Raw genomic sequence first — 26097 nt, forward strand, 5'->3', positions numbered from 1 at the left:
CGGAAAGGGATAATGACATCCGTTAACTTGTAGATTTATGTTTGAAATGTTAATAGACATGAAATAATGTACAATTTAATCTAACTGACTTTCAAAACCAAACTTAGATTATCCACATAATCAAAACCTTTTACGTGTATACAAAGTTTTAAAAACTGTTCTATATTAGAATTTATGGGAAAAAAATTAGTTAAACTTGCTTCAGACTTGTTTAAGCGTCAGTGTGACCACACTATAATGTCCTTTCTATATGATGTATATGTGTGATAAGGTAAAAAATATGTGTTTAGACGACTAGAAAATTCACTTTCTCTTAGTCAGCAAAACTACTGGTCCGTCAAGAGCAAATGAGCACAACTCTGTTTTTGTATAGAATCTTGTTGCTCAATTTTAACATGTTTTGTGATGCCTTTGACATTAATTTAGCAAACGGTTCAAATCATTAACTTCAATGTATCCATCTATTTAATAAATTAATAGTCACCAACTTTGACATATTATTTTATAAATCGAATTTTAATTAAATGCATTGCACAATCTTTGACACCACAATTGGAAGAAACATATCACACTTAGTAGTGTTGCAGCATATTCGCAGAAAGAAAATAATAAATGAGAGCGAGAAAAAGAGAAGAGAAAAATACTTTTTCAAGATCTACAAACGGGGGATCTTACAGGATTGCTGTATAGTTTTAAATTCATTGAATTACCATACATTATGCCATTATTTCGTCTATTTGAAAATACTTACTTTTTATCATGGCCAAGGTTTTATAGCGCTAACTTATCGGTATTTGATTTACTCGCTCATTGTTGAAAGTAATACCGGTTGTATTCTTTTCAAATTGGCATCAGATCTGGTCTCATTTGTTTTTATTTGTCACGTAGTAATATTAGTTCCAAACCATATAAAACTAAGAGAATCCAAGTGTATTGCTAATGTTGACTTACAACATGACGAGTTTTGTCTGTGGATAAAATTAAAGACTCAAATAATGTTTTCTCTTTATGCCCCTTTATAGTTCCTATTGGACCGTAACTGGGTACTTACCATTCAAACACAATTAACATCTTGTAGTTATTTGTGAAGATTGGTTGTCCAAACATACATGTAAAACAAACCACTTTCTTTTATCGTAAAGTAATTTTGTCGTTTCGAAGGGGCAGTTTTATTATGTAATTATTCTAACCTTTTCCGGTGTCTATCCAGCATTCAATCTGTAGTTTAATAAACACAAGACTCTTACTCAAATGAACGTATACATAAAACATAACTATCAATCCATGAATGAAGATTTAAGAAGCACTTATCTTATCGATTTACACTAGATGAATTACTGTGCTTATCTTGGTAAAGACGTTACACACATCAATGCGTTTAAAAAGATTTTGTTAATCTCTCCTGACAGACAAATGATGTCACAAGTATATGCTATGTTTTTTTAATTAATTTAAGTCAAAAGCGAGATAAAGTCAACTGTCTTATGAATTTAAGATAATTGAAAGGTTAGCCTGTCATTTGTTCAAACATTATACCAATGCTATTTGACGGCTATGTATGTTATACTATATCTCTTTAAACAGACATATTATGTCACAATGTTGTTATGTTTTTCAAAAACTATTTAAGCGATAAGTTCAATTGTATTATTATTCAGGATAATCGGTAGATTAACAGTAATTTGACCTATTAATGTTCGCAGTAATTGGTCTAAAACATTGACTTAGTTCAATTAAACGACTACATGATTGTTCATTTACTGACATCATTAACACAATTACCGTTAAAAATTGAATGCGATATTTCTGAAAACATGGTAAATAGGACTGTAAAAGAACAGCCACACTTTGAAACTAAATGTTTGTGACTGTGAAATTATTGAATAAACGCATTACATTATTTATCGTAATGAATTTCACGATTTGATAATTGACCAGCCATCCATGAAATAAACATATAACGTGCAAAATAAAACCGCTTAAATGAACGTTAATTTAAGTTTAAAATGTATAATTTTGAAAAACATAACATTTTTTTCTTGTTTATGTTCTGCTACTTAAATATAATTGGTTGAATTTGTTTAGAAATTAATACTTAAGACCAAGTATTTTTTTTTGGGGGGGGGGGAGAGGGGGGAGTGGTTCATGTTTTGAGATTGTTTTTAATTATCCGATTTACAAAAACTGGTACTTATATCTTTAACATCATTACGTATCATTAATCTGAAAATGTTCACACTTAAGAAAAGAACGTATAACAGTGAGTTGAAATCACAACGTCTTTAGATGGTTGTAAACATATGTTTAGAATTTGGAGGACAATTTCTTTAAACAAAACCAAATCAGCATTCCAATGGGATCCAACTGTACCTCCCTTCTCTTGGTTTTTTTTTTTTTTTTGGTATTATTATCCATATGGAAACTTCTGTACCAAGTCAAAAAAATTGAGAATTGAAATGGGGAATGTGTCAAAGAGACAACAACCCGACCATTGAAAAGACAGCAGAAGGTCACTAACAGGTCTTCAATGTAGCGAGAAATTCCCGCACCCGGAGGCGTCTTTCAGCTGGCCCCTTAACAAATACACACTAGTTCAGTGAAAATGAACGCCATACTGAACTCGAAATTGTACACAAGAATCTAAAATTAAAGGTAATGCAAGACTAACAAAGGCCAGTGGCACCTGACTTGGGACAGGCGCAAAAATGCGGCGGGGTTAAACATGTTTATGAGATCTCAACTCTCCCCCTATACCTCTAGCCAATGTAGAAAAATAAACGCATAACAAAACGCACTTTCAAATTCAGTTCAACAGAAGTCAGAGTCTGATGTCAAAAGGTGTAACCGAAGGAAATAAACAAAAAGACAATAATAAACAAATAACAACAGACTACTAGCAGTTAACTGACATGCCAGCTCCAGACTTCAATTAAACTGATTGAAAGATTATGATTTCATCATATAAATGTCAGGCACAATCCTTCCCGTTAGGGGTTTAGTATCATACCATAATAACATGTATGAGAAGAACATAACCCGTGTCATGTCAACAACTGGTTTTGGAATAAATGTGTTTAGTTCCGACGTAAAGACCATATAAGTGAATCAATATTAACGCCAAAATATGCAATCTTTAATGACCTGACAACAGTATAGTAACTATATCCCTTCTTAATAAGTCTATTTAAATGTTTTCTTAGTTTCTGAGGTGAATACTGACATCTTTGGGCTTTAAAAAGAATATTTCCAGTACAAAATTGGATGTGAAATACCTGAACGTATAAGAAGTGTGCATGTCGAGCTTTGTGTACAAATGATGTCCTTAAACCGATGATAAAATTTAGTAAATGTGTTGACTAGTGTTTGTGATATCGAAAACCCTGGTGTAATATTTTTCAGAAATACATAAATTTCTCTCGTTAAAATCTAAAACATTGTTACATACAAGAGCGAATCGTACAAGTTGAGATTTAAAAACACCGTAAGATGGTGACAAGGGAACGTCACCATCTAAAAATGGATAATATAACGATAGGAAATGAAAAATCATCTCTTTTATCATAAGTTTTAGTATTAAGCTTTCTTTTAGTGATATAGATATCAAGATCAAGGAAAGGGCAGTGGTCATTGATAGTATTAGCTTTATTTGAAGTAACATCAACAGGATAAATTTCTTTAGTATACATACTGAAGTCGTCATTATTGAGAGCCAAAACATCATCTAAATATTTAAAAGTATTGTTGAATTTGTTTTTCAGATGTTGTTTCGATGGGTCTTTGATGATTTTTGCCATAAATTGTATCTCGTAGAAATACAAAAACAGGTCCGCAATAAGTGTTGCACAGTTATTCCCCATTGGAATTTCGATAACCTGACGATAACCAAAGCGAACAAAAAATATATCTAGTGAAAATATTTAAGGGCAGATATAGTTTCAAAGCATGTCCAATTGACATAGTTTTTTTGTCCATTGCTACTAAAAAATGACCTAAAAGAGTTTGAACATATACATTCACATTCTGACTTTTAAATGTCCATTTAATTAGGTTTTTGAATTTTTCTTAATGAGAATGTGAGGCAATGTGGTATATAGGGTAGAACAATCAAAACTTTGAACAGATTCAAAATCACCAATATAAGAGTTGTTATCCACTCATTTGATGTGTTTGAACTTTTGATTGTCATTTCATTAAGGGATCTTCCTCGGAGTTCAGTATTTTTGAGAGTTTACTTTTTCATAGGAAGACAAATAATAAGTTAGATGTATCCTTTAATAAAATTAACGGTACCAATTTTCCTGCACAAGATGCGCATTCCGACAATACATGTCTCTTTAGTGATGTTCGTGGCCAAAATATTTGAAATCCAAAGCTTTTATAAAAGGTGAAGAGCAATAATTCAAAAGGTCCAAAAAGTATAGCCAACTCCGAGAAAGGAATCCGAGATTCGCATGAGGGAGATGAGGGAGATACATTCCTTAATCTATAATAAACATTTTGTAACAGCAAATTTTAAAAACACAAAAACAAAAACGTATTTTCTTTGGTACTGGCTACTGGGCTGGTGATACCTTCGGGGACTAACAGTCCACCAGCAGAGACATCGACCCAGTGGTAGTTATAACATTAACGGTAACAATTTTCCTGCAACAGATGCGCATTCCGACAATACATGTCTCTTCAGTGATGCTCGTGGCCAAAATATTTGAAATCGAAGCTTATATAAAAGGTGGAGAGCAATAAATCAAAAGGTCCAAAAAGTATAGCCAACTCCGTGAAAGAAATCAGAACTTTGCATGAGGGAGATGCATTCCTAAATTTATAATAATTTCTATCAATTTGTAACACCAAATTTTAAAAACACAAAAAAAAAACGTATTTTCATGCCAGTACCAAAGTACTGGCTACTGGGCTGGTGATACCTTCGGGGACTAACAGTCCACCAGCAGAGGCATCGACCCAGTGGTAGTTATAACATTAACGGTACCAATTTACCTGCAACAGATGCTCATTTTGACAATACATGTCTCTTCAGTGATGTTCGTGGCCAAATTATTTGAAATACAAAGCTTATATAAAAGGTGAAAGGCTATAATCCAAAAGGTTCAAGAAGTTCCTTAATTTATAATAATTTATGTTAATTGTTATTTAAATTTCTCATAATACACAATTGTACTGTTGTCTCTAACAGTATATTACACAAAAATTCAACGCCTCAAGATTTTTCCTAAAACTGTACTTTGAGTGAATATACAAATTTATGAGAAGGACTACGTACATACGTACAAGGACTGCAAGTGAAAGGTGTAGCGCTATAAAAGTAGGTTCAGTCCATCATTTTCCACATTTTCAAATGCCTGTACCAAGTCAGGAATATGACAGTTGTTGTCGATTCGTTTGATGTGTTTTATCATTTGATTTTGCCGTTTAATTAGGGACTTTCTTTTTGATTTTTTCTCGGAGTTCATTATTTTTGTTATTTTACTTTTTATCAGAAGCATAGAATGCTTGACAGTTATACTATATACGGGCTTTCGTTTACAAGAAAATATAAGTTTACTGATCAAAAAGACTTTCCTTAAGGAAAACAGTATGCACAAAAAGCAGTTATAAAACAAAACACTTTCAAAAGTTACAAGTTCAATTGAATTGTATAATGGTTTTACACTATAAGTATCATTGTTGAAACCTTTTTTTAAATAATTCTCTAAAAGGGTTTTAAAAATGAAATGTACGTTCATTTTCTTATTATTCATTTGAGAAATGAATATTATAAATAGTCCACGAAAAAAGATACTTTACGTTACTTTTCGAATAAGCCAAGAAAGAGAAGAACTTAGAGTTGGATAATTTTCTTTATAATTCATCATTTTATCAAATGATAATGTTTATAATGATGAAGAAGAGACAAAATGTATGTCACTAATTTTTTATGAAATGCCTACTTTGACAACACTAGAAAATTATTATTTTGTTTCCTTTACAAATAGATATGTTCTTACCTAGTGGAATCAGCAAGCATTACAAAAACATGTATCCTCAGCTTTTAAATACGTTACACTTAAATGTCAATAAGATGATTCGAGACATTATATAGATATTGTCATTATAAACACTGATCAGTCAACGATGTGTCTAACGCACAAGGCAATTATAGTAAATTTATAGGACTGGTAGGTTACGAAAATATCAACAGTATAATAGACAATAATAGAAACAATTTGTATTATGAAAACTACATTTTGGTCAAATAAACATCTTAATATAGGGATATATTGCAAATATTATGCAAAAGTGTAAATATCAGATATGTATTGATTAAAGTATAAAGGATATGTGAGATATAACTGATAGTTGTATTATCGTGCGTTATATGACATGTCTCCATGACAGAAATGATATAAAGTGTATCTAATATCAACTATTATAGTGATGCTATTCCGGTAATCTACTATTCCTATAAACATGATAAAATTTATATAATTGCCTTGTGCATTTAGTTACATCGTGGACCGATTAGTGTTAATACTGAAAAAAATATATATAAGCCTCAATCTATTTATTGACATTTAAGTGTAACATATTTAACAGCTATGGATAAATGTTTTCCAATGTATCCTGGTATTCCAATAAGGTAAGAATAAATTTAATTATGAATGGGAAACAATAAGAATGATAAGTATCAGATAATGTAAATGCACGTGTCGTTTCCTAAAATTATTGACTGACTTTTTGTCTGTTCTTAATATTTTTCAATTATCAAAGAATAAAATGATACAATTGTTAGTTTTTTGGTGGGGTTCGTGTTGTTTATTCTTTAGTTTTCTATGTTGTGTCGTGTGTGCTGTTGTTTGTTTGTCTTTTTCATTTTTAGCCATGGCGTTGTCAGTTTGTTTTAGATTTATGAGTTTGACTGTCCCTTTGGTATCTTTCGTCCCTCTTTTACATTATGTATAGATATAGGAAGATGTGATGTGAGTGCCAATGAGACAACTCCCCATTCAAGTAACAATTTGAAAAAGTAAACCATTATAGGTCAATGTACGGCCTTCAACACGGAGCCTTCGCTCACACCGAACACCAAGCTATAAAGGGCCCCCAAATTACTAGTGTTAAACCATTGAAATGGGAAAACCAACGGTCTAATCTATATAACAAAACGAGAAACGAGAAACAGTTCTTTTCTGTGTGTGTTACGTTTCGGTATTGTTTCACTGTTGTGTAGTAGTTCTCTTACATTTGACACGTTTTCCTCAGTTTTAGTTTGTAATCTGGATTTGTTTTTTCATCTATCGATTTATGAATTTTGATACAGTATACTACTGTTGCCTTTATTTACATGGATAAGTTATCCAATCTAAAGTCGATCTTTCATTACATATTCCAAATATCAATGTAAAGTCTTCTATCAATATAATTATACTATAAACCAACTTATTTTCGAGACCGATTTATTTTCGCAACATTCGCGGGTAGAAAAATAATGCGAATATAAATCGCCGCGAATATGTAAAACTTGGATCTTAACGTATCACACTTCATCAAGTAGATAAGAATACCGCGAAATTTAATAGCCGCTAGGTGGATTAGAACAAGTAAAATGCGAAGTAAAGTATCCGCGAAAATCAGTTGGTTTTCAGCATTTCCTCTATTACAGTTCTGAGGAATTTTACTAAATGATGATAATCATATTCTTTAAATGTTCATTCAACAAATTTTCATACAGTTTTATTCCATGACATTATCATACAGTTCAACAGATATCTTTTGTAGGTATTTATATTTAAAACTGCTTTTATATATGCTTGTTAACAAACGTTTTGTTATGTATTATAAGAGAAAAAAGTACAAATCTGAATATCCGATATTACTATCAAATAACACAGATTTGTAAATATTTGAAGTGCATAGTTAGGCATATAGTTTCCTAAATACTACACTGAGACCATCACAAAGAATACGTATTTTCCTTACATGTAATCAGGTGGAAACCCGGTTGAAATAGAACAAAAGAATCGAAGTTCTTTGTTAGAGAAGGCGATAAATGCTTACTGTAATGTTTAGTATAGTGACCAAAATTTTAAAAGTTAGTAGAAACAAATAAAATGACAATTTTCTTCTCAATTACGAAGTGTTTTATTTTAAAAACACCATTTGCATAAGTTTTTAATTTATCTAGTACATAGTTAAGCAGAACAATTATGTATCAAGTCGACGACATGGATATCTTTTCCGTTGGATGTAGACAATGCATAACCTCCGATTTAAAAACAAAATTACCAAGGACGGAAAACATATCAATCTATTAGTTCAGTAATTTTCGTGTCTGCCCTTCCATTATATGATTCAAGAAAAAATTCCAAAAATAGGTAACAATTGTATCGAAAAGAGAAAATCGAGTGCATCGTTTTATGTTAGGGCGTGTTTGAGTTTAGTATTTTGTCTTGATATCGTACAAAGCAAGAATATGTCACACAGTCTCGCTTCAGATTCTATCATTTGTGTATATCAAAGCTACAGGTTGACTTTATTAAATAACAAAATCACAGTACTAAAAAATGAAATATATGGGTCAAGTGAAATACCTATCTAATGAATCACAAAAACAGAGTAGGTGTGTTCGAAAAGCTATTTTTTTTTCTAAAAGTACTTAACGACGGTCTTTAAAGTTGGATGATGAAAATGCATATCTTCGAAAAATTACAATGTTTTGTATGTGATTACTGGGGTTTTTTTGTCCTCAACCACTAACAAAATGTAGTCTGCCCTTCCACGAAATATTTAATTCGAATTTTTTGAAATGTTTATTAATTTTCAAAAATTCCACCTGACAACCGATCATACAATAGTTTTGAAAAAGTGCAGACAAGATAATTAACTGATAATCATTAGTTAGTTGATGCATTCGTCTTTTAAAATACAACTGACATATAATGGCCGTAGTGGTGCAATGTGGATAAATTGATCGGTTTCCAATAGCACAATTGGCAGCGCGTCATCCCTACCATGGCTTCCAATTCTACGATTGTGAAAATGAACTGGCGTAATGGGGAGATAATTTTGATAAAGTAGAGTCCTGACTGTAATTTAAAAACACATTTTGAATATATATCTTCCGAGGCTTACTTTAACATGACTTATAGCTGACTATGCGGTATTTCTTTTTTCATTGTTGAAGGCTGTACAGTTTCCTATAGCTGTCAATTTCAGTGTCATTTTGGTCACTTGTGAAGATTGTCGCATGTGCAATCTTACCACATCTTCTTTATTTTTAAATTACCAGTAAAAATGTTATGGAAAGTCTTACGACTTGTCTTAGAATAGACAGTGTTAGATTTTGACCTCAGTAAATAAATGACGGATTAATTATTAGATCGTAAATTTCGTTACAATAAATAGCTTAATGTAGGATTTTCCCCAAGTAGTTCATAGATAAATGAATTTACTTTTTTTTAGTTTGGCTGTTCTATATAAATATAAAATTGAATCTATATATTTATGTAAACTGATTACTCTTCATCTAGCATTCAACTTTAAGTAGATAATAAGGAAAATATTACATTTTGTCTACGGAGATAAGCGAAATAGATATAGTATGACGCGATAAGCCGTGAAATTGCATTCATTGTTTAAATTAGACACATTGCAACTATTCTACTAATTATACTGAATAATAATACAATTGTCTTTGTCTGGTGGAAAACAAAACATCGTTGTAACATAACGTGCCTGTTAAAAGAAATTAACGCAAGCGATATAGTATCAGTCGGAAACCAGGTTGAAATAGAACAAAAGAATCGAAGCTCTCTATTAGAGAAGGCGATAAATGTTTACTGTATTGTTTACTATAGTGACAAATTTTTAAAAAGTTAATAGAAACAAACAAAACTGCAATTTTCTTCTCAATTACGAGGTGTTTTATTTCAAAAACACCATTTGCATAAGTTTTCAATTTATCTAGTACATAGTTAAGCAGAACAATTAGATATCAAGTCGACGACATGGGTATCTTTCAAGTTGGATGACAAAAATGAATAACCTCCGATTTTTTTGAAAAAATTACCACGGACGGAATAGATATCAATCTATTAGTTCAGTAATTTTCGTGTCTGCCCTTCCATTATGTGACTGAAGAAAAAATTCCAAAAAATAGGTAACAATTGTATCGAAAAGAGAAAATCGAGTGCACCTTTTTATGTTAGGGCGTGTTTGAGTTGAGTATTTTGTCTTGATATCGTTCAAAGTAAGAATATTTCATACATCGTCTCGCTTCAGATTCTATCATTTTTATATATTAAAGCTACAGGTTGACTTTATAACACAAAAACATAACAGTACTAAAAGATGAAATATATGGGTCAAGTGAAATACCTATCTAATGAGTCACAAAAACAGGGAAGGTGTGTTTGAATAGCTATTTTTTTACTGAAAGTACTTGACGACAGTCTTACAAGTTGGATGATGAAAATGCATATCTTCGAAAAAATCTAATTTTTTGTGTGTGATAACTACGGTTTATAGTCTTCAACCACTAAAAAAATCTAGTCTGCCCTTCCACGAAATATTTAATTAGTTTTTTTTTAAATGTTTATGATTTTTCGAAAATTCCAACTAACAACCGATCAGACAATAGTTTTAAGTTGAATCAATGCAGACAATATCATTAACTGATGCTCATTAGCTAGTTGATACATTTGTCTTTTAAAATATAACTGACATATAAGGATCGTATTGGTGCAATGTGGATAAATTTATCGGTTTCCAAGAGCAAAATTGGTAGCGCGTCATCGCTACAATGGCTTCCATTTTTACGATTGTGAAAATGAACTGGCGTAATGGGGAGATAATTTTGACGAAGTAGGATCCTGACTGGTATAATGTATTAAGCCGTCAAATAAAAGTCTGTATTATCATTTTGACAAATTGCAAGCTAACCTTTCATTTTTCTGAATGATAAGACAATTGACTTTATCTCGCTTTTCACTTAATATAGTTTGTGAAAACATAGCATATACTTCTGACTACGTTTATTGCACATCTGAAATTAACGGTTTTTATTTCACTTGGAAATCATTGTTATTGCAACTGTTGAAAAAAAATGTGGTATAATTGCCAATGTTCACCAGTGTTACCATCAACAATGAACAAAACTCATACCGGAAGGTAATCTACAAAAAGCCTTGACCTTAAAAAAATGTAAGAAATTCAATATAGAAAACAAATGCCATAATTTCTTAATGTATTCAACAATAAACGAAGCCCAAACGACAACGTTCCCACATTCTGTTTGTATATGTATTTATCAGTTTCAAAAGACGATCTTTCAATTTCAATGTCCCCGAGTATTCTACAACACTACTAGCTGTTTCTTCGATTTGAGGTGTCAAAAACATTGCAATGTGTGAAAGGAATTTAATCAAGAGTCGATTTATTAACTCTTACGTCACAGTTGACGCCTATAAATTTCTTAAATGAATAGATTCATTATGGATAATGATTTGCAAGTTAGGAATCTTAAATAGGACTTCTTCAATGAAGGCAATAACCATAACTCTTCCGATACTAGCATAAATTTTTGTTACTTCCTCGGTTGTTATATGAATTAACATTAGATGAATTGGACAGTGTAAGATAAAATTGATAATGCAAATGGGGGATGTGTCAAAGATACAACAACCTGATCATGGAGTAGATAACAGCCGAAGGCAACCAATGGGTCTTCAATGCAGCGAGAAACTCCCGCACCCGATGGCGGTCTTCAGCTTGCCCCTTCACAAATATGTATACTTGTTTAGTGATAATGGACGTCATACAAAAGTCCGGTCGTTTTATACAAAAAAAAAAGAAACTGTCTAATTACAGAACAGGAAATACTTTTGATAATATCACCTTTCAAATAATTGAGGTAAACCAAAATTGGGACTCCGAAAGGAGAAAACAGAGAGAACGGTTCTAAATGCATCAGCTACGTACTCTTGAACCTGATGGACTTAATGAAAGTGATGAAAAACAGTTTTAGCCAAAATCAAAGGAAAACGTTATGAATTTTATTATATTTAACTAAAAACCCTATTTGTTTAGATCTAAAAAATGTTATGTACAATAAACGGCAAAAATATGTTTCAAATAGACATTCAATCTATAAATTTTGTGCATCTAAAGCTTCAAAGATATTTTTTGTCAGAAGAAGAAGAAAAAAGAAAGTCGTAAATCCGATTTCACCTAGGTAGATGCACACGCATGAAGCTAATCTGTTTAGCGAAATATTGCGTGAATAATATATAAAATATAACAACTAATTTTATAACACTCATTAGTGTGTTAAAGTTACATTCTTAGACACTAATATATATATATATATTTATATATATTTATTTATATATATGTATATATATACAACTCGTCTAAATATCAACCCAACAATGTAAGATCTGTAAATTTGCTTTCGCAAAAGTTTGGTTCTTCACACAGCCATGTATCACCATTATTGCTGGTGATCCGATGGATAAATCTGTTGTAGAGTTGTCACTGGCTCAGACGTACTCATAAATATAATTATTTTCTGTGACTGTATCTTACATTAATTTTTAGGATCCTTTACTATAGATAATTTAGCTGATATATATAAATATATTTATATAAGTCTTTCTTATCTGCATGACATACCACGCTTAACCTTTTTGTACATTATTAGCCTGTACTGGTCTCAGGTAGAGATTTTTTCTCATTGCCAATCATACCATATCTTTTTTTATCTCTACAGTAACCAACCTGTTTATATGTGTTTACAGTAAAAAAAAAATGGACAAGACTATATGTTTACGCTTGAAAAAATGGCCGCAGGTGATGAATATGCATAAGTTACTTGTTTCCAAAATGCCATAAAAAAGACTTATTTATACAGTTAACGTGTTCAATTAATAGTTCAATCATTAATCAACGTATACAATTTTATAAATCTATTTGGAAAGAGTTCTCTGATTTATAAAAAAAAAGGTATCAATTGGTGAATCTTCAACTATACGTTTTGCTGTATACTTTAATACTAATGTAATGAAACAAAATTGGAAAAAAAATCTGCAATTTAATCGCTTTAAATATTTTATACATTTAACATTGTGTATGAGTATTAAAATACCGTTATCTGATCAACATGTTCATTTAATCCAAGAAATCTGGTCCCTTGGTAGTTGGTTATAAAGCTGTTGATAAATGTTGCAATTGCAATATCCACATTATGTGCTTTTATTCAGATATGTGTTGCTTGGTGTTTTAATATTGAACATATATTTAGAATATCTATTACAGCGTAAACAACTGACTATCATTGGAAATGTTCAAACAAATTTAATATTCAAAAGAAATTGAAAAGAGCTATGATGTTTTTTTTTTCAATTTACCTTTATTTTTGTTATCCATTAAACTATTAAAACACTGCAACAACAATATGCATCACGGATATATGAGTTGCATGACTGTCCGCGAAAGGTGAATGAAATTCTTGTAATTCATTTTACACACTTCCATTTATTATGCATTCAGTTTTCACACAGGACTTTGGGTAAACCATGCATCCTGAATTTTATTTGAATTAATTTTATTTAAATTCTCTAAAGATTAACAAGATGTTGTCTGCTCTTTAGTCGGGTTGTTGTCTCTTTTACATATTTCCCCATTTTCATTTTCAATTTTATTTTAATTGGTTAAATTCTACAATATAAACGACATGATATATGCAATTCCTTACATGATGATAAATACATTCAGCCAAATTTCTGCTATTGTCTTGTATTGCTGGACTTGTCTTTCACATCTTTCCGAATATTCTACATCAGCGTCTGAATAACTGCTTATCAATAAGTTTAAATATGTTAGATACCAAATTTAAAGTAGAAGGATGCTTTTTGGTTTATAATTTGTAAACCGACTAAATGTAAATATACTTATAATTAATATCCTGATCTACGCATAGTTAGCCATATATAATAACTGTAACACTTATTATTCAAAATTAGGTCAAAACGGAAGTTGTTTATTAAAAATATACTCAGCAGAAAAACACACGCAGTTTTTCCCGTTGATTTTCTAAGGAGAAGAAATTTTTCTTCGTTTCGACAGGTTTAACAGTTTGGTGAATTGAGATTTTTCTATTTCAGTTTTTAACATTTAAAAACACCTCTTGATTTTTGATTTTTGGTGTTTGATAAACAAATTCATACATACAAGGATGAAAATTTTGAACGTAAGACACGAGTTTCGACTTCAAAAGACTTATTAGAAACGCTCGAATAAAAAAGGCCTAACACTGTACGAATTTAAAAGAACTGAGAACACAAAAGACTTTAAAAAAAAGAGACAAAAGATACCAGAGGGACAGTAAAACTTCAAAATGTTCTAAAATACAGCGAAGATAATCTATTTCATGGGTAGAAACTTTGTAATATTCTGGAAATCCAAAGTTTGGTAAATTATTTATAATTATTACCATATCAATAATAATCTATGGTATGTCAAAACAGAGATGCTGACAACAGAATTGGTAATACCCTGAGGAAGGAAAACTTCACAAGCAGTGGCATCGACACTTTGGTTGTCATTTACCTCATTATATATACAAGGACAAAAATTGTGGACGTTATGTGTTCACACAAGACTCATTTGTGACGCACGAATCAAAAAAGTAAAAAAAGGCCAATAAATATGAAATTGAAGAGCATAGAGAACCCAATACAATGTGTTGCGAAATGCATTATGGTAAATTTTCAGTTGCATGATTAAAAGGATTTTTTTCTGTAATCTCTGCATATGTAACTGCAAGGTTATGATTAAGATAAATTCGGTTGCTACACTTTTTTTTGCAAAAACAAGATATTATAAAACTACTATACATGATGAGATGTGGAGCGATATTTGTATTGCTAAGTATATATTGTATAAATCTTTCCTCTGTACACTGTACATATATTCATCATACACATTAACATCCTGTAACACTACATTGTAATTAAAACATTGTTGTGACGTCATTCTATTGTTTTACCTGTTCTTTATTTCAGTGATTAGACTATCATTTACCTGTAAGAAACCATTATGTCACCTTTAGCTGTCCAATATTTTTAAGAATAGCCCTCCTCTTTCTTAAAAATATTGGACAGCTAAAGGTAGCATAACTGATTCTTACAGGTAAATGATAGTTAAATCACTCAAATAAAAAACTTATTAATTACCCCAATTGTTTTCATCTAGTAAACATTAAATACAACCAAAGAACAAATGACAATTAAATAAAAACATTTTATTAAAGTCAATTTCCAATACAATAACGTTGTCACTCATCAAAACGGTTTCTTGCGGAAAAGAAATCACTTTCAAATTGATTTTTAACACATTCAATACTTATATCACAGCCATTTTCTCATGTTTTGGGGTTGTCTCTTTTAAGACTAATTCAATAAGTTGATTGTGCTCGTTGAAAGTCTTGTTCTTTGGATTTTATGAGTTTATTTCTTTTTTCAAAAGAGTTATCCTCATCCGTCTTTAGGCTATCAAAATTGACCTCTGGTGTTGCTCTTATTCTTCCTAACATCAGTTTCAACTACAATTAACAATGAATAAAGCAATGAAGTAATTATTTTTAAATTTGATAGATCATGCTACAATACAAGGGCCATGAACAAACTAAACCTTATCCTGTGTAGAAAGTGCGAATCTTGAACTTCCTTCATGAACTAGGGGACTAGAATAGTTTTAATAATATTCAAGTTTCTAAATTGATTAAGAAGTATTGTTTTTTTTAAGTCTGATATTATTGCTTAAATATGAATATAACGCTACACTTCGCTCATGAACCACGATGAATATGGAAAGTAGAATAAAGGAACACATTACCGCATTTTATCTGTCAAACAAACCAATAGTGTTTCCGATTCGCACTTTTTTGCAGTGATCGTTCTATGAGTGATTTTTTTTTCAAAAGAAAATCGAGGCAAGAATATATTTCGGTAACATTTATAAAACACAAAGGACTCAATAAACAAATAAACGAAAAAAGAGCGACACGACCTTGCAGAAAGAAAAAAACCCAGAAAAGGTGGATGTATTCAGGTGGTACCGTTTGGGTACAGTCTCTTGAAAATTCCAATAAAAGAATATAACTGATTGCATGTTGCTATTTCTTCTTTTGTTCATAATTAATATGTATTTGTAATAAAATCGACTGCGGTGCACTCGATATGGTTCGACAAGAACCTGTTTTCATATCCTATTCTTTTTCTTTTCGCATTCACTTAGTAAAAATAAAACCCAAGAAGAAACAAGCAACTAAAAGAGGAGGACTACATTTTGAAATATAATATATATAAAACTAACCATTGTTAGCTGCTTTGTCTATATCCTCTTTGTAATCCACACTGAATACTGTATCTGAATAGATTCCAATTACACATTTGATTTTAATCCAAAGTTTGAAACAACACAATCACTAAACATGCAACGACATCTTTTTCTTCGTTTTTGCATTTAAAATATACTTTCATCACTTTATCCATTTTGAAACACAAACCGTATGTAATGGTATTTACGGAAACTATGAGCAGAAAATGTGAGTAGTCCTTGCGCACGTAAAAATCATGACACACATACCCTGTGTCTTATTCTTCATGTAGCAATAAATGGTGTTTACCTTCAGCTGTACTTTCTTTTTGTCTATTTGTTTTCAGTTTAGTTATTGTTTAAAGGGGCCTACATGTAGGATATATTTTAATGTAAAGAAAGTTTATTGACAAAACAATTTTCATACCTGATGCAAATAAATCTTTGCTGGCTTTTCTTTTATTTTAACTTTTATCGACGTGTTAAACAATGTTTTAAGTAAGATATAAGCCTCTAACAGTCCATTCTGTAAAATATTAAACAGGTCTTCGGCCTGCGGCCTCAGACCTGTCCAATATTTTACAGAATGGACTGTTATCGGCTTATATCCCTTACGTATTATACAGATTTTTCGCAATTTATTTTAACCTAGATTTATATTTTAGAAAATGATACAAAAAAAGCACCGTTTTCTCTGTGTTTTGTTACATTACAAATGCATATCATTGTGAACTATATAATAAGGATTAAACATGCCTAGTATTGAAGTTAAATTGTTTGATGGTATAAAATAAAATTGGAGATGTGGTTTGCTTTTCATAAAACAAAGAGCTACCAGAGTTCTAATGACGTTTATTTAAGCAATACCCAGTTACTGTATGACCTTTAATATTGATTAAAACCCACAGAGCAAAGTCAGTTATAAAAATCCCCAACATGACCTAATGTAATGAGGTTGAGGCTGATGACTTCGGACAGGTCGACGAAACATAATATAAGGTTAATAAATAAGTGGGAGTTCAACTATTGTAGAGATTATCCTCACTCTTGTGAACCTTTTTTATCTGGTACATGCGGATTTGTCATGATTGAGTCTTTTAAAATGACTGCTAGGTAAAGTTTATATATCGTTATGTCTTTATAATTAATTCCATCTATTATTTTATGAGAAAAACATGGTTGGAACATTGAAATAAGTCTTGCTGAAGATGTGAACCTTCAATTTCAAAAATCATATCTATGGAGAATTACATATGGAGATTTTTCTTTTCAAATTTAATCGTCTTAAGTGTTTTAAGTTGTGGCTTGTTAACTGTTTTTTGTCATTTTGTATGGTTTTTTTTTTCAAGACTACCAAGTTTTGGTTATTCTTTGGGTATACTTTATTTGACCTTTTTAACTTTTTTGGATTCGAGCGTCACTGATGAGTCTTTTGTAGACGAAACGCGCGTCTGGCGTATATACAAAATTTAGTCCTGGTATCTATGATGAGTTTATTTACAACCACTAGGTCGATGCCACTGCTGGTGGAGATTAATTTCCCCGAAGGTATCACAAGCCCAGTAGTCAGCAATTTTTTTGTGCTGACATGAATTATCATTAATATGGTTATATTTATAAACTACCTGTTTACAAATTTTAAGTTTTGGAAATACTAAGGCTTTTCTACCTCTAGCATAGATTATCTAGCATAGAGCTAGAGATAAAGGATACTACAGATACAGTTAAGTCGGCCTCATGTCTTGACTTATATCTAGAAATTGACAATGAGGGTCGGTTGAAAACAAAACTTTACGACAAAAGGGATGATTTCAGATTTCCATTTCTAAGTAGCAACATCCCAGCAGCACCTGCATACGGGGTATATATCTCCCAATTGATACGATATTTCCGTGCTTGCATTTCCTATCATGATTTTCTTGATAGAGGGTTGCTTCGCACAAGGAAACTATTAAGCCATGAGTTCCAAATGGTCAAGTTGAAATCATTCCTTCGTAAATTTTACGGACGCCATCACGAGTTGGTTGACCATTATGGAATAACCGTTTCACAAATGATATCGGATATGTTCCTTACGTCGTAACTACAATCCCCTTCCCTCTCATGAATGTGATCTACCGAATTATACTATTTACCGGATTTGTTATAACATAAGCAACACGACGTGTGCCACATGTGGAGCAGGATCTGCTTACCCTTCCGGAGTTCCTGAGATGACCCCTAGTTTTTGGTGGGGTTCGTGTTGTTTATTCTTTAGTTTTCTATGTTGTGTCATGTGTGCTGTTGTTTGTTTGTTTTTTTTCATTTTTAGCCATGGTGTTGTCAGTTTGTTTTAGATTTATGAGTTTGACTGTCCTTTGGTATCTTTTGTCCCACTTTAAGCTGTATTTGGAAAACTTTTAGGAACTTAAGTCCTTAATGCTCTTCAACTTCGTACTTTATTTGACCTTTTTAACTTTTTTTTGGATTCGAGCGTCACTGATGAGTCTTTTGTAGACGAAACGCACGTCTGGCGTATATACAAAATTTAGTCCTGGTATCTATGATGAGTTTATTTACAACCACTGTGTCGATGCTACTGCTGGTGGAGAGTTATGTCCCCGAGGGTATCACCAGCTTAGTAGTCAGCCCTTTTTTGTGCTGACATGAATTAACATTGATATGGTTATATCTATAAATTACGTGTTTACACAATTTTGAGTTTTTGAAATATACTAAGGCTTTTCTACCTCAGGCATAGATTACCTTAGCTGTATTTGGCAAAACTTTTAGAAACTTTAGTCCTTAATGCTCTTCAACTTCGTACTTTATTTGGCCTTTTTAACATTTTTAGATTCGAGCATCACTGATGAGTCTTTTGTAGACGAAACGCGCGTTTGCCGTATATACAAAATTAAGTCATGGTATCTATGATGAGTTTACCCCCCCCCCCCCCTTCCCCCCACCTTTTTGAACGTCAAACAAATACAATTAATGAATCTGTCAAGCACACACTTTAAAACATAAGTACCACTATATTATCTTATTTTTAAATCTGAATTTTAAAATACATGCTGTATGAGTTATAACAGAATTATGTATGTACACGCACTTTACTTTACTTATTATCTTGAATATACCGTGGAAGTAAAACCGTAGTATAAAAAAGGTAAGTTTTTAAAATAAAATATGTAAATGAATCGCCGATTTTTTTAATTTTTTTTTTTATATTTCTTTTACTCCAATGTTTGGTTCTCTACATTCCTGATGAATTTCAACCATAGCAGTACAATTTATTTTGCTCATCTTAATAATTACATTAAAAAAGATTAACAACGTACAGGACATACAAATACTTGTACATGCTTGATATTGAAACGATAAGTTTAATATTCCGGATACTGTGGTAACTTCTTTTAAACTCTATTATTGCATTATCTATTACGATTTCATGATTCGCTGTTACTTTGAACATTGATCCTGTGTTTGGGAATATAACTTTACAATGCTGTTGTGAATAAGGCCCGAGATTTAATACGATCCATGTAAAGTGTTTGACTTTATAAACTTATTCTTTTTCGCAGGTTATCAATTATATTTATCATCGTAATTAATGAACAGGTCACATTTCACATGATTAATAACTATTATAAGGAGAAATAATGACACAGCGATGTAATTGATGGCAACACACATATTTTGTATATCAATAAATATCTCAAATGAAAAAGTAAATAGTACGTAGACTAATAAATGATAGTATGATCTAATAATGTATCATACTAGAGGATAATTATGTTTTGAAAATAGATTAACAAATATAACAGTCTATACAAATACAAAGAGAATATAATATGATCAGTACTATATCCGACAACCCAAGTGCATCCGTCTTTATGTGATCATAAAAATTTTTTATAAGTATTGATCAACTCTCATCGTTAACGTGTATACACATCATTGCATTGTCAGATCAAATCATGCAAATTATTGCAATATTCATCTGAAATTTGAACTTTATATCGTTTGTTCATATTCAAAATTGTAGTAAGGGGATCTTTTTTTTTGTCCTTTTTATCTATTCATTTTTGTTCCACCCATTTTACTCTTGTCTTTCAATGCTTGGTCCTTATTTCTATTTCTTTTGTTTTTTGCTGGTTTATTATTCGGTTTTTTAAATTTTTTGCCATTTTTTTTAATCTTTTTCTTATATTGTTTCGGTCAATATTCGGCATCGCGTCCACCAAATCCGTACACTTATACAATATAATAATAATTTGAAATGAGGAAAAAAGCACCAGGTGACAGCATAGTATTTATAGATACATCTCGCTTTAATTTGATTCATTAAGGGAGTTCAGTTCCTCCTTATATAAAAAAGACAAGGTTAGTTGTTTCAGCTGAGTTTCATATTTGTGATGACTTGTATTACTGTTTACTAACTACTTAAATGTAAAAAGTTCAGACAATGCGAATCGTTCAGATTCTTTCATTTTATCATTATGAGCATTTATGTTATTGACGCTGAGTCGGCAAATATTTGTAAAGATTAGAAAAGTTCTCATATTCGAGTTACATGTTTGTATCTATTCTACATTAAAGACCCATTGGTGACCTTCTGCTGTTGTCTGCTCTATGGTAGGGTTGTTGTCTCTTTGGCACATTCGCCATTTCCATTCTCAATTCTACTCAACAAATTTCTAATCGGTACTGATACCAATTAAAAAACAAAAACCAGATTAAGGCGAAGTGTACGTAATATAACTACTCAACAGATTTTTTTTTTAAATTTTACATTTGGATTCTGCTTTTCAAAATACATCAGAATTTGAAATAAAAAAGGGGGTAACCGTTTTCGTTTTCCAGATACAAGCTGTTGAATCTAACAGCATGATACTCCAGAAATACAAAGGATATATAGGGGTAATCCTAAAAAAAAATAGATATATTTTATTTTATAATGATTTTCTAATTCGTTGGTCAACAGAATTCGAAATTGAATTTGAAAATAGACGATGAAACCATTGTTGCAAAAAAGTCCATATCAATCGTGCTGTTTTTCGAGCTATATTCTCTTGAAGTTTGATTTTTAGCGGAGAATTACAAAATATTCGGCTACGCTAGTATACCCATTGCATCGTACAGTAATGTCATACAACTCTTTAATATGGTTAACACATTTCCCTCAGTATTTGAAATGTAAAAAAGAGAAAAGCATAATCGGTTGACATGGTTGATAATGATACAAACTGTAAAAATGTTGTAGAATATTTCTAAAGCCAAAATAATGCAAATTGATAAATAAATAGAGTAGGGGCCCATATTTGCATGTGTTTTACTCCTGAATATTTATGATCTCTGAACAATTTAAAAAATGGTTTAACTTTATTAAATAATTAAATTTAATAAACCAACAAACATATTAGTTTTCAAGAAGTGTCATCCGTACGGCTTACGAAAGGCTGTTTAATGTGGCGGATATAAGCGTCCGACTTTATACTGCAAGTAAAAGAAAATTACTGTATAGACTTTAACTCCATCTTTTCTTGATAAGGCAGGGTTCCACATCTTTTTTTAAATATTTGTATTGTTCTAATAATTTTAAATCAAATATAGAGTTGTCCAGATCAGAACAGAATGATTCTATACATATATGAAAAATTCGGTTATAATATTGGGATCGCTTCTTTTCCTTCTCACCATTCCCGGTGTTATTCGGGGTATTGCGTACACAACCCATTCTATTTGTCAAGTTCACACACGTGCACATGATTCTACAATTTTACTTTAAAATTTCCTTTCTCGATAGCGTTCCCTTTTATTTAACTACACGACAAGGCTTTATCATGGTATCAATGTTTGCTGGAGATTCATTAACAATGGAAATAATTTCTTGTACCATTATTTCTTAAATTTTCACATCTACGACTCAAAAACATAAAAATCTGCAAATGCATATCATCTTTAGAATGGCTATAATAAGGTCGAAAGAAGAACCCGTATATGAATAAAACAGATCGGATTTTTGTTGTATATATTGTTAAGTGTAATTCTAAAGCTTTGTGCAATTACTGTTATAGTTGTATGCTGTAAATTCGCTAGTGCCATATAATGAATGTACGTACTTTGTTATGCTATACGAATGTACGTATGTAATGGTGTACTGCTATATCATATATACGATTATACCAAGAGCGATGCAATGATAATATATTCATCCAGTATGATGCTAAAAATGTTTCTAGTGTAAATTCATTTGAATGTATCCAGTATAATGAAAGGGGGTGCCACTTCTAAGCAAGGATCGTAGCTCATAAACTCCATATAAAATCAGGACCTCTAGAAATTTCGGAAAGGCGACAACCTTCCGTCGGAAGTTGGCAAGGAGACTGTTCATTATGTAATGCTATACGTGTTTATATTGCGTATTGTGTTTGCAAATAAATCGGGTTTGTTTATGTAATATAAAAATAAGGAGATCTATCGGGCGTATTCTTTTCTGAGCGTCCTTTCTGGTCATGTTTCAAAAATACTATTTGTTTTACCAAGTATCATTCAATATATAACAAAATACCTACAACTTGAAATTTAAAGATTGAACTATCAAAATATTGTTTTCAAGAAAATACAGCCCTTGACCCTTTATTTTTTTATATATATTTCAGAAGAATTCATAAACGAAATTAGGCCGTTTAAATTGAGACAATTCTATCGTTTAATGTTTCTGTTATTAGAAAAACTGAAGTTTCCTATATATCATAAACACAATGAAATACCCTAAATGTTGTTAATTTCTCTATGTATTGTTACGAAAAAACAAGGTCCTCGATCCTAAGTTTGCATATTAAAAGTTGAAATTACTTTGACCGAAATGTCTTTTACAGAAGCTTAAGAAACATTTATCGCCGAAAATTCTGACACCCCAGCTGCCTTATCGAATGACGTGGATTGTATTCTTTACTTCTGAATGATACACGAAAGAAAAACACAAGAATGCACATTTTGCTATCCGTTAGAAATTGGAATTTGATCAAGAAAAAAAACTGAATGTTCTATTTTTATCATACATGTGTAGTTCAACCATGCATGGTTCTAAATCCTTAGTTTCTGTGAAATGTTTTGTATACGGAATCTGATTGATTTTTTCGGGTTTTTTTCTGTGAGATTTGTCCTCCCACTTATACATGTTAATATAAAAATGAAGATGTGGTATGATTGCCAATGAGACAACTATCCGCAAAAGACCAAAATGACACAGATTGTTTTACTCGAGGTCGATTACCCTTTACTTTAGTGTACTATCGTTTATACTTTTCACACAAATACAATTTTATCCTAAAACTTTCAATTGCATAAAAAACGAGATATGCCCACGCCTTTCTAGTTCAACACACTTTTTAACGGTTATTTTAGTTACCTTCAAGATTACGCTACAAGATTTCATTCAAAAAATATATTGTGGGGTCATTTTTGATTTTAACATGTAAAATACGACAAGAAACAAGAATCTTTTGCTAGATTATTTGTTCATTCCTAATTTCTGTGGAAATAAATACGAGCTATTTTATGTACCCGGCGGTTCCTGCATGAGGCTAAAACAAAAACAGTTGCACAGTTGACTAACACACAATAGGACCGTGATACATGTACTAAAATTTCTGATTGGAGTCTGATAATGTCTTTGAAATTTTGAGAAACTACAGGAATACTTGTCACGGTACTTTTTTATCCCAAATTTATGTATTTGGTTTTGATGTTATATTTGTTATTCTCATCGGATTTTGTCTAATGCTTAGACCGTTTCTGTGTGTGTTACATTTTAAGGTTGTGTCGTTGTTCTCCTCTTATATTTAATGCGTTTCTCTCAGTTTTGTTTTGTTAACCCGATTTTGTTTTTTGTCCATAGATTTACGAGTTATGAACAACGGTATACTACTGTTGCCTTTATTTTTCGATTCATGATAGACCTCACAAAGTCAATGTAATGATAATTTCTTTCTGGATTTCTTTCACATTTGATCATTTCTCGTTCTTTGAGTAAAGGGAGATAACTTGCGTAACTAACGACGCACGTTTTGTATCCCGATTTCCGCTAGAGGCGTCAAATTACGTATACTTCGCCTTAAGTAATGACAATCATATTTATAACTTATACTATCTGTTTCAATTTGAGTAAGGATAACCTGTTACAAGTTGAACATGGGAATATTTTCAAATATTAAAAGAATTTCAAAGTATATTATGGCAATATCTATCTATGTTTGAAAAAACATTTTCTTTCTTTTTTAATGATCTGCAAAAAGACGTATTTTAACGTGAAAGTCGCCTTTTCCGTCGTGTGTCAGAAGAAAATTAAGAGGATTGTTAGACATTTTTCTTCAGAAGTGATTATTTTACCAATGAAAAAATTATACGCAACTAAACATACGTAAAACAAAAATAATCTCAGCTCTGGTTGAAAAGAGGCAAAAGATACCAAACAGGCATGAACATTTTAAAGTAAAAAAACAAACGCACAACGCAATGAACAAAAAATGACCAAAATACATGTTGCACCCGTCGCTTAAATAAGTTAGTTTACCCTGGGACGATTTGATTCTGTTATGAAACTCTTTAAACTTTGTTTGTTTCCCTTGAAGGATTGTGTAATGGATGAAATAAAGACAAAATTGGTTTTGGTTACGGCGAAGCATGACAAGTTGAAAGTGATATATATAAGCGTTAAAAACAATTTGTATTTAACGTTCCAGTTGGTATAAAAAGTGCTTTGCTTATCAAAATATTTAAACTGTAAAAAAAATTTAACACATAACGAACAAATAAATTATATATTTCTGCTAGCTCCTCGATGTCAAAGTCAATTTATGTCCGACATAAGGGAAACAGCCGAACAAACGACTAATAAAATATTTGACGAAAAACCTTGAGTGGACTTTGTCTTATATCTGCTCTTTGGTAGGACTGTAGTCTCTTTGACATATCCCCAATTTCCATTCCCTATTATATAGCTTCAGAATTCAACAAGCAAATGTGACAAACTAAACATGTAAAACGATAGTAAACAGATTAGTAAGACTCCTTTCTCTAGGTTAACATTTCGTTTAACTTTAACAGGCTTGTAGTTTCCCCGTAAAACAATATCCACTTACGTCATTGTTTTCTTTTCATTACCTGGTTTCCTATATGTTAATGCATAGATGCACTTACAAGTCTTTTCACAAAATTGCAAGCCAATAAGAAAAAGACATTTGATGTCAACCAGCAATATGACTTACTTGAATTGTTGCGTAATTTTGTTATCATTTTATAGTCTTTGTAAATTATTCATTATGACAGTCAGAAATACAGAGTTTGGCTTTTAATCGGTTAAAATCAACTTAATTTAAAAATTCCTATCAATTTAAAATCATTTTGTTATCAAAAGAAAAACGGTAAAATGCATTATGTTAAGGAAGTTTCGGTAGTCATGTCTATGACACAGAGCAAACTCTAAAACGGTGTTGATGTATTCTTTAGGTTGTGTTTTTTACTGTTTGATTAAACATATATTAGTTAACATGTATGTATCCATGTCCACCTGTATTTAATCCTATTTGGTATAAAAAAAAATAAGGAGATGTTGTAGGGCGGTCAATGATAGAATTATCCAACAAAGTTCTAAAGAAGTGTGTGAGAGCTATTATAGGTATTCGACATTAAAATAAACAATACCGTGCAGTCGTTCATAACATATTCCTTTTGATATTA

The 26097-nt window shown here is 31.4% G+C and overlaps 1 protein-coding gene across 2 annotated transcripts in view; it reads left to right on the forward strand.

The window, feature by feature from the left end:
- Window positions 1-6327: 6327 nt before the first annotated feature.
- Window positions 6328-26097, forward strand: part of LOC139504488 (mesotocin receptor-like) — a 28052-nt gene continuing 8282 nt past the window's right edge. Inside the window, exon 1 of one of the 2 annotated variants that reach the window (XM_071294594.1) lies at window positions 6328-6634. The gene's annotated coding sequence lies outside the window, so the exon portion shown is untranslated. Of the gene's footprint in view, window positions 6635-14939; window positions 15001-26097 lie in introns of those variants that run through there. The other variant, XM_071294595.1, reaches the window with a different exon arrangement.

Source organism: Mytilus edulis, chromosome 14, assembly GCF_963676685.1.
Source record: "Mytilus edulis chromosome 14, xbMytEdul2.2, whole genome shotgun sequence".
Lineage (NCBI taxonomy): Eukaryota > Metazoa > Mollusca > Bivalvia > Mytilida > Mytilidae > Mytilus > Mytilus edulis.